Genomic DNA, 11,447 nt, shown 5'->3' on the forward strand with positions numbered 1-11,447 from the left:
AAAACAGTTTTGTTTTCTCCACACCCTCTCCAGCATTTATTGTTTGTAGACTTTTTGATGGTGGCCATTCTGATTGGTGTGAGGTGATATTTCATTGTAGTTTTGATTTGCATTTCTCTAATAATGAGCAATGTTGAGCATCTTTTCATGTGTTTGTTAGCCGTCTGTATGTCTTCCTTGGAGAAATGTCTGTTTAGGTCTTTTTCCCACCTTTTGATTGGGTTGTTTTTTTTTTCTGGTATTGAGTTGTATGAGCTGCTTGCTTATTTTGGAAATTAATCCTTTGTCAGCTGTTTCATTTGCTATTATGTTTTCCCGTTCTGAGGGTTGTCTTTTCACTTTGCTGATAGTTTCCTTTGCTGTGCAAACACTTAAATTTAATCAGTTCCCACTTGTTTACTTTCGTTTTTATTTCTGTTACTCTAGAAGGTGGGTCATAGAGAATCTTGCTTTGATTTATGTCATTGAGTGTTCTGCCCATGTTTTCCTCTAAGAGTTTTATAGTTTCTGGTGTTACATTTAAGTCTTTAATCCATTTTGAGTTTATCTCTGTGTATGGTGTTAGGAAGTGTTCTAATTTCATTCTTTTACATGTAGCTGTCCAGTTTTCCCAGCACCATTTATTGAGGAGACTGTCTTTGCCCCATTGTATATTCTTGCCTCCTTTGTCAAAAATAAGGTATCCATAGGTGCATGGGTTTATTTCTGGGCTTTCTATCTTGTTCCGTTGGTCTATATTTCTGTTTTTGTGCCAGTACTATGCTGTCTTGATGACTGTAGCTTTGTAGCATAATCTGAAGTCAAGAAGGTTGATTCCTCCAGCTTGATTCTTCTTTCTCAAGACTACTTTGGCTATTCAGGGTCTTTTGTGTTTCCATACGAATTGTGAAATTTTTTGTTCTAGTTCTGTGAAAAATGCCATTGGTAATTTGATAGGGATTGCATTGAATCTGTAAATTGTGTTTGGTAGTATAGTCATTTTCACAATATTGATTCTTCCTACCCAGGAACCTGGAATACCTCTCCATTTGTTTATGTCATCTTTGATTTCTTTCATCAGTGTCTTATAATTTTCTGAATACAGTTCTTTTGTCTCCTTAGGTAAGTTTATTTCTAGATATTTAATTATTTTTGTTGCAATGGTGAATGGGATTGATTCCTTAACTTCTCTTTCTGATTTTTCATTATTAATATATACAAATGCAAGTGAAATATGTGCATTGATTTAGTATCCTGAAACTGCTAAATTCACTGATTTTAGCTCTAGTAATTTTCTGACAGTATCTTTAGGGTTTTCTAATTACAGTATCATGTCATCTGCAAACAGTGAGTGCTTTGCTTCTTTTCTGATCTGGATTCATTTTATTTCTTTTTCTTCTCTGATTGCTGTAGCTAGGACTTCCAAAATTATGTTGAATAATAGTGGTGAAAGTGGATACCCTTGTCTTGTTCCTGATCTTGGGGGGAATGCTTTCAGTTTTTCAACATTGAGAATAATGTTTGCTGTAGGCTTATCATATATGGCCTTTACTATGCTGAGGTAGGTTCCATCTATGCCCATTTTTTGAAGAGTTTTAATCATAAATAGGTGCTGAATTTTGTCAAAGGCTTTTTCTGCATCTATTGAGATTATTATATGATTTTTATCTTTCAACTTGTTAATATGGTATATTACATTGATTGATTTGTGTATATTGAAGAATCCTTGCATCCCTGGAGTAAACCCAACTTGATTATGGTGTATGAGCTTTTCAATGTGCTGTTGAATTTTGTTTTCTAAAATTTTGTTGAGGATTTTTGCATCTATGTTCATCAGTGATAGTGGCCACTCTTCAGTTTTATAATAAATAAAATTAGCATATTTTATTGTTTATCCTACAATAAACATTGTATGCTTCATGGAAGTTAACTCACAGAATCCCCAGCATAACTGGATTTATTTACATGCATTTGTTTGAGAATTTGGTTCCTAATGGTTCAGAATCATTCAAGCTTGCTTTGAACACATTTCATGTCTCCAACTCCAGCGGAACTCTGCTTCTGCATTTAAACAAAAGATTCTAAATTTAAAAAGGCAATCTTGACTCTAACAGCTACTTCAGTTCTCTCTCATTCAACTGAATTTTCTCATTTTTCTGTGACCACTTGGAGCTTTAATGTGTGATTAAAATTTAAAACAGTGCAAACTGCAAGATGGAATATTTTTGTCTGATAAACACAGAAATTAGCTTATATGTGAAATTTAACAGCATTTGAATATTATCTTTGAAATTGAAATTGATTCATTTTTAGTTGTCATTTTTCTTATTTGTTATTTAATTACTATTCACCTGCAATGTTATTCATTTCTATGGCAGACTAATATACAGGTATATTTCCCCCATTTGTTTGAAAAAATAATAATGTAATTAAAAAGGAGTAACCCATTCCTTTTTCCTCTTTTTTGATCCTGTAATCATTATTTTATTGCTTAATTATTTATTTTTACTGGCATGATTATACAAAGTTCAACAAAAGAAAAATGTCATTGTGGTTTTTCCTGTTCCTATTATTATTCTCATTTTATTACTGTTACTGAAAATAATGTATAAAGGAAGATCTGTTAAACAATGATCTGCTTTGTGTGTCAGATAGGCAGGGCACACGGCTGCCTCCCAACACAGTGAGACCACCCTGCAGAGCCAAGGATGGGAGAACTGCCCCCAGCTAAGGAGGCTGCCCGCTGCTGCTGCAGTGTGAATCTGCCCGCAAGGGTGATAGAAGTTAACCTCACTTTACCCTCAATCTTCTTTTATTCCAAGATATGTAGTTAAGGGGGATTCCCTGGCAGTCCAGTGGTTATGATTCTGAGGTTTCACTACTTAGGGCCCAGGTTTGATCCCTGGTCAGGGAAATAAGATCCTGCAAGTGGCGTGGCCAAAACAAAACAAAACCAAAAAATTCCCAGAGGTGTATAGTTAATGAAATGACAGCTCCATGAAGACTCAAACTTGGTCCTGTCAGCCCTGATCCCCAAGAACAGAGAGGGCAGTCAACACATTCTTATTAAATGAGGGGAGGAATGTCGTGCCACTCTGCACTCCTGGGCATGTGCGTGTGTTCCTGTTTCTGAGTGTTCAGGGTGAGCATTCGCAGGAAAGGATGGGACCCCATCAAGAGCAGACATTGTGTGTTTTGCTTCCTTTGTACTTCCCCACAACTACCCCGACATGCCAGAGACTCCATGGTTGCAGACTCACTAACCAACTGACTACAAGGTCAAGACTCAAGACATTATTCTAATGAAATGTAAAATGGCCAAGGAGTCTTTGTAGAGATGTGGATGGACCTAGAGACTGTCATGCAGAGTGAAGTAAATCAGAAAGAGGGAAATAGTTATCGCATATTAACACATATGGAATCTAGAAAAGTGGTACCGATGAACCTGTTTACAGGGCAGGAATAGAGACCCAGGTGTAGAGAACAGATGTGTGGGCATGGGGCAAAGGAGAGGGATGGGATGAACTGGACGAGTGGAATTGACATATTAATATATACACTGCTGTTTAGTCAGTTAAGTCATGTCCAACTCTTTGTGACCCCATGGACTGTAGCTTGCCAGGCTCCTCTGTCCATAGGATTTTCCAGGCAAGAATACTGGAGTGGGTTGCCATTCCCTTATCCAAGGGATCTTCCCAACTCAAGGATTGAACCTGCATCTTTTGCTTGGCAGATGGATTCTTTACCACTGAGCCACCTGGGAAGCCTCATATATATATATTGCTATGTGTAAATTCTATGGCTAGTGGAACCTGCTATATAGCATAGGGAGCTCAGCTCGGTGCTCTGGTGACCCAGAGGGGTGGGATGGAGAGTGGATGGGAAGGAGGCCCAGGAAAGAGGGGATATATGTATACATAGAGTTGATTTACTTCCTTGTACAGCAGAAACTAACACAACATCATAAAGCAACTATACCCCAATAAAAATAAATAAATAAAAAATAAAATGGTCAAGGAAGTAAAATTCAATAAAACAAAATAGCACTTTTTATTCTCTTCTTATCCTCTTACTGATTTCCTTTGGAGGGAGGGCTACTCATTAGAAAATAAAACACTCAACATATTAAAAGATACTATGCCTGATACTAATCTTTGCCAAATTTTAATAATGTATTGCTCATTTATATAACTGATGCCAGGAAAAATACATCTAACTATGTGTCAGAATTACTAAGGTTCTATTCAAAGCAGGAAAGTAGGGAGAATGTAACTTTTAAAGATCTGAGCAGCTCAGATAAGATGTTCTTTAAAAGATAAGTAATAAGAATGTTAAAGACCCTAAAGATTACATAATCCAGCTTTGGTTTGTAAATAAAGATGCCAAGTCTGGAGAACACAAGACTTCTGTCAGTCTCACAGAAGAGGGAGAGCCAGGACCAACAGAAAGCAACCTTGACTTTTACCCCAGGTTCTTTTTCTATATGACCGAGCTTCTAAAGTACAAGAAAATGCTCTTTACTTGTTTATTGTATCAACTTGCTTAAAGTACTTAAGAGGTGTTGCAGAGTTACAGCTGTTTATGATGGCCATTGACTAAACAATGAAAAAGAAATTATATCCTTACATTGGCAAATAACAAGATACTGATTAATGAAGATTTGAAGATATCTTTAAGAACCACTTATTACAACACACATATTTATAAAGTAGAATGTGTGTTAATTGCTCAGTCCTAATTGCTCAGTCCTGTCCAACTTTTTGCAACCCCTTGAACTGTAGCCTGCCAGGCTTCTCTGTCCATGGGGTTCTGAATACTGGAGTGGGTTGCCATTCCTTTCTCCAGGAGATCTTCCCGACCCAGAGATTGAACCTGGGTCTCCCACATTACCAGCATATTCTTTACCGTCTGAGTCCCTAAAGAATTAAGAAATATTTACTGAACATCTACCATATACGTGACACAGAGTTATTTCCTATAGAGATTACTGGATGAATAAATAATAGACACACTTGCAGAACACTCACCATATGCCAGGCTCTGAAATTCTTTACATTCACTAACACATTGATCTTCACAGCAGCCTTCTATTATCATCATCCCCATTCAACAGATGAGGAAATTGAGGCAGAGAGAACTTCACCAAATCAAGCAGCTTATAAGTAGATCTCTACTAATCTGATCACCTGGCAACATAGACTGCACAAACTATTGGCTATGATCTACTTCTTGCTTTAAGGAACATAAATTAGGAAAGATGAAGGGCAGTGCAGTGCAGATTTAAAGAACACTCAAGTAAGACTCTGATGTCCTCCAGGCCGTCCACAGAGCTGAGGGGATGGTAAATCAGGGAGTTCTTTGAGTCCAAGAGGCAGAAACTAGATTAGAAATAGCTTTTAAAGAATGAAATAATGCCATTTGCAGCAATGTGGATGTAACTAGAGACTATCATACTGTAAGTCAGAAAGAGAAAGACAAATACCATATGATATTACTTATATGTGGAATTTCAAATATGATACGAATGAACCTATCTATGAAATGGAAACACTCATGGACATAGACAGCAGACTTCTGCTTGCTGAGCGGGAGAGGCTTGGGGGAGGGGTGGAGTGGGAAGTTGGGGTTAGCAGATGTAAACTTCTATATATAGAATGGATAAACAATGTATAGTACAGGGAACTACAGTATATTAAATACCCTGTGATAAACCATAATGCAAAAAATATCCCGTGTAAAACCATAATGTACATTCAAAAGGAAGGTATATATGAGTCACTTTGCCAGACAGCAGTAATTAACACAACACTGTAAACCAACTATACTTCAGTTAAAAAAAGAAATAGCTTTTTTAAAAAGGAAGAAAGAAAAGAAAATATTATTTACTTGCAACCCATATTTGTTTTTATGTGCTAAATTGTGTCTCTACCCCAAAACCCCAAAATTCATTTATTGAAGCCTTAACCCCCAGTACCTCAGAATGTGACTGTCTGGAGAGAGGGGCTTCAAAGAGGTAATTAAGGTAAAATGAGGTCATTAGGGTGGGCCCTTATCCGATCTAACTGGTATCCTGATAAGAAGAAGAGATCTGGACACAGACATGACGGGAAGACCATGTGAAGACTCTGGGAGAAGGCAGCCTTCAGTTAGCCAAGGAGTGAGGCCTCTGAAGCAACCAACTCCGCTAACATCTTCATCTCAGACTTCGTAGGCTCCAGAACCAGGAGGAAACACATTTCTGATGCTTAAGCCACACAGTCTGTGGTACTTTGTTATGGCAACCCTCAGCGATAAAGAATCTGCCTGCAATGCGGAAGACCCAGGTTCAATCCCTAGGTGGGGAAGATCCCCTGGAGGAGGAAATGGCAACCCACTTCAGTATTCTTGCCTGGAGAATTCCATGGACAGAGGAGCCTGATGGGCTACAGTCCACAGTGTCTCAAAAGGTCAGCCACTACTTAGCAGCTAACAATAACGACAAAGACAAAAAGCAAAATTATATAGAAGGATACTGGATACTTTGCAGAATTGAAGGAAGAGTTAGTTACAGGAACCAGTCAAAGCCAGTAACCACCAGGACTAGAAAGAGAGCCTATACACACACACACACACACACACAATCTCTCTCATCTGCGTTTGACTTCATCCTTCTCTTCTAACTCTGCTTTTCTCTCTCAGCTTCAGCATATAAAAATGTCAAGGATGGACTTGGTTGACCCAATGTGACTTGCATGTCCCACCATAGACCAGTCAGTCCATTCTCTTCTCTCAGCAAGGTGTCTCTGCACATCCTTGGCTGGTCCATATCCCTGAATCTAGAAGCTCCTCTGGGTCACTGTACACAAAGAGCAAACCTGGTTGCTGGGCTGGGAGAAAGATACTCATTTGTCTGCTGAGAGGAGGAACTTGGGGATCTGACTGTTCCCTCAAAAGACTTTCCATGAACCTCCTGTTTGCAGCCCTACCCCCTACCTTCAGAAGAATCTGTGCCTCTCAATCCTAGGGCCTTTCTGAAGTGTGGTGTCATTAACTGGCTTCCTTCTTAACTGTTTCCTATCTGCAGAAACTGTGTTTTGGCTTCTCAGCTCTGCAAGGTTAGTTACCACTCAGCCAGACCCTGTCCCTATTCCCCACAAAGTTGACATTAACTATTCACTCCTTCCCTCTGTCCTTGTGGACTTGGGCCATTTTGACTTGTTTGTTGTCATTTTAGTGGTGTTTGGGAAGGGATCAAAGAAAAGTGTATGCTTTTAAACAGCAGTGTTTAACCAGAAGTCTATTCTGGGGATTTTCAAATAATCCTCCCTGAACATGCCACAGTGGCTGCCTTCCGGCTTGGGAGTGGTGGTGGGGGTTTGGGGGCAGAGGGGAGAGAGGTGGAGGGAAGTGTGGGAAGGCTCTGGCCCCCATCCCCTATCTCCAGCAGAAAATCTTTGCTTTTTTCTGCTTTATATTTTAGGGCTTCTCCCATTTCATTTGGACAAAAAGCCTTTAAATAAAAATAGAAAACCTTTAAAACCACTGCATAGCACCAGGCTGCCTCCTACATATTTTATAGAGCTGTAATCATAGTGTACACCCAGTTTGGTATTCTGGCTTGTTTATTTTACATTATGTTGCATTATAAACATGTTTTCATATTTCTGTAGCTTTTTCATTACCAGTTTTTCAACCCCGTGCCTGGCACATGAGAAGTCCTTAGTAAACAGTGATTGAATGAATGAATGAATGATAATATTTAATAGCTTGGGGTTTTTTAAATTACTTTGTCTTTATGAAGCTAGTGAAACTTATATGTTGTACATGCTACTAGTAAACTTTAAGCCTAAAAAGTCATTTTACATAGAAAATTGCATGTCTTATATAGCTGTTTCAAATTGCTTCCTTTTTTTTTCTTTTTTTTAATTAATTTTTATTGGAGTAAATTGCTTTACAATGTTGTGTCAGTTTCTGTACAGCAAAGTGAATCCACTATACGTATACATATATCCCCTCTTTTTTGGATTTCCTTCTCATTTAGGTCACCACAGAACATTGTGTAGAGTTCCCTGAGATATACAGTAGGTTCTCATTAGTTATCTCTTTTATACATAGTATCAATAGCATATATATGTCAATCTCAATCTCCCAATTCATCCTATCACCTCCCAATAGCTGCTGTTTCTAATTTCTTCTTATTATAGTAATAACTTGTGTTGAATTCATACATTCATTCACCTAACATGCCTACTATGTGCCTCACACTGGTGAATGGTGCTGAGAATATGGCAATGAGTAAGATAAACCTGGTCCTTTCCACACCATGCTTGTAGTCCAAATGAAGAATCTGGCAAGTGAGTTGAGAATCACAATACCGAAATATAAACACTATAGCAAGCAAAAATGACAAAACAAAAATTGGAGCACTGAGTAAGTGTGTGTTAGTCGCTCAGTCATGCCCGACTCTTTCTGACCCCATGGACTGCAGCCCACCAGGCTCCTCTGTGAGATTTTCCAGGCAAGGGTACTGGAGTGGGTTGCCATTTCCTTCTCCACTGAGTAGGGGCCACTAACCTAGACTTCAAAGTCTCAGAAGCCTCCCTGGAGGAAGAGACCAAGGAAAATCATTTTAAAAGTAAGCAGGATGTGCCAGGTGCAGAAGGGAAGACAAATGCTCCACTCAGAGCAAGCAGCAGATGCACAGCTAGGTGCAGAGGAGACTATGGCATAGTCCAGGACCTGGAAGAGGTTCAAGATGACTGGAGGACAGTGTGTGTATGAGTCCAGGGATGAGCCAGAGAGGCAGATGGGAGCCAGGGAATCAAAGATCTGGTGGATTTTCTGCATTTGGCCTGCATCCTAAAGGTAATGAGAACCATAAGCACTCTTAGAGTAAAGCCCACTTGCCATTTCAGGGTCATATCTGCAGATCCTACTATATGGCCTGTAAGCTGTGATGAGTCTACAACATATCCCTAAGAGCAATGGATACCATTGAGTGATTAAATAAGGGGACGATATTTGCATCTCAAACAAACAAACACTCAATCTGATTGCAACATGGAGAATGGATGGAGGGAAAAGGAAGACCATTTAGAACTAGCAGAGAATATAAGAGAATGGCAGTGTGGATGAACGGGAGTAGATGGGTTCAAGGAACAGGCTCAGAGAGAAGCAATAAGCCTTGGTGGCTGGAAATGGGATGTAAAGGAGAAGAAAGAGGCTCAGATGACACTGGATTTCTGGCTTAGGCAATGCGTGGGTTGTGGCAGCATTCATTAATATAGAGACTGCAGGATACGGTAGCAGTCTCTATATTAATGGAGTTTAATGGACACACTGGGCTTAAGGCACCCAAAGAAACTCCAAGTAGAGTTGTTGGTATGGTAAGTGGAAGTGCAGTTCAGAAGCACAGGAAAGAGCACTGGACAAAGATGGGGATCTGGGTATCATGCTCAGCATGGAAGTGGTGAGGGGTGCGGAACTGAAGAGGAGAGTGAGATCATTCAGGAAGAGATGTGGAGAAGAAGGAAAGAGACATGTGATCAGATCCCCAGGGTGTCCTGATAATTCAGGATGGGCAGAGGGAGATGAGCTTGCTAAGGAGCTGAGAAAGGGCAGCTCAAGATGCTGGATGAAAATCAGGGAGGAGCTATGTTATGGAAGCTGAGCAAAGACAGAGCAGGAGGAAGGGCCAGTGTGTCAACCCGACAGGGACTACAAAGGGCATCCAGAATGTTACTAGGACTTCCCTAGTGGTGCAGTGGATAAGAATCCACCTGCCAATGCAGGGGACATGGGTTTGATCCCTGCTATGGGGAGGTTCCACATGCGGAGCAACTAAGACTGTGTGCCACAACTATTGAACCTGAACCTGTACCCTAAACCCTGTGAGCCCCAGCTACAGAGCCCCAGCGCTGCAACTACTGAAGTCCGGCTGCCCTAGAGCCTGGCTCCACAACAAAAGAAGCCACCACAATGAGAAGCTGAAGCGCTGCAACAAAGAGCACCTCCCCCACTCACTGCAACTAGAGGAAGCCGACTCAAAAAGCAACGAAGACCCAGTGCAGCCAAAAATAAAAATAAATAGAAATGTTATGGTAGCACAGGGAACTATGTTCAGCATCTTGTGATAATGGAAAAGAATATGAAAAAGAACATTATATATGGTGGCGCTAGTGGTAAAGAACCCACCTGCCAATGCAGGAGACATGAGACACTGGTTCAATCCCTGGGTCAGGAAGATCCCCTGGAGGAGGGCATGGAAACCCACTCCAGTATTCTTTCCTGGAGAATCCCATGGACAAAGGAGACTGATGGGCCATAGGGTCACAAAGAGTTGGCTGCAAAGTGTGTGTATGAGTAAGAACACACACACACAGATATATAACTGAATCACTTTGCTTTATAACAGAAATTAATGCAACACTGTAAATCAACTACAATTCAATAAACACTGGGATGACCCAGAGGTATGGGATGGGGAGGGAGGAGGGAGGAGGGTTCAGGATGGGGAACACATGTACACCCGTGGCAGATTCATGTCAATGTATGGCAAAAACACTACTGTATTGTAAAGTAATTAGCCTCCAATTAAAATAAATAAATTTATATTTTAAAAAAGGAATGTAAGGAGATGCTCGATAAGGCCACTCAAAGCAGAATGATGAACAGAAGTCCGGCTGCAAAGGTTCAGAAGCTTCTGGTTTTTGAGGCATTTAGGCAAGACTTTCAAGAACTATGAGTGAAAGAGAGAAGAAAGTGATAGGGCCCAGCTAAAGGAGAAAAAGAAGGTAAAAGATATTTGAGCATGTTTGAGTTCTACCAGTAGCTACATATTATCACCTATTTAAAACCAAAACCAACCATCTAGATAAACACACAAAACTCTGTTCAAAGGTTGGCTCCAACTTTCTACTATTCTTTCACCATCACCCAGTGCTACAGCCAAACAGGTGAGTTCCCCGAATAAACTGCCCAGGTCACCACCTCTTTTTTTTGCTCTATATTATTTCCTCCCTTGAAATGTTACTGTCACCTCCCCTGGTCCAATCCAACCCACCTGCTTTGGGAACCCCGAAATGCTCCACCCTGAGACTCTCCAGAGCTCACTGCTTGACCCACACAGTGGGCTCTTCTTTCTTCTGTCCCTAAGTTATTTGGATATTTCCAGCATGCCTCATCTCCTTCTGCTTCACTGACTATGCTAAAGCCTTTGACTGTGTGGATCACAACAAGCTGTGGAAAATTCTTAAAGAGATGGAAATACCAGACCACCTTACCTGCCTCCTGAGAAACCTGTATGCTGGTCAAGAAGCAACAGAATTGGACATGGAACAAAGGACTGGTTCAAAATTGGGAAAGGAGTAAGTCAAGGCTGTATATTGTCACTCTGCTTTTTTAACTTATATACAGGGTACATCATGTGAAATGCTGAGCTGGATGAAGCTCAAGCTGAAATCAAGAGCGCTGTGAGAAAAATCAATAAC

This window comes from Bison bison, unplaced genomic scaffold, assembly GCF_000754665.1.
Source record: "Bison bison bison isolate TAMUID 2011002044 unplaced genomic scaffold, Bison_UMD1.0 scf7180017864384, whole genome shotgun sequence".
Taxonomy (NCBI): Eukaryota; Metazoa; Chordata; class Mammalia; order Artiodactyla; family Bovidae; genus Bison; species Bison bison.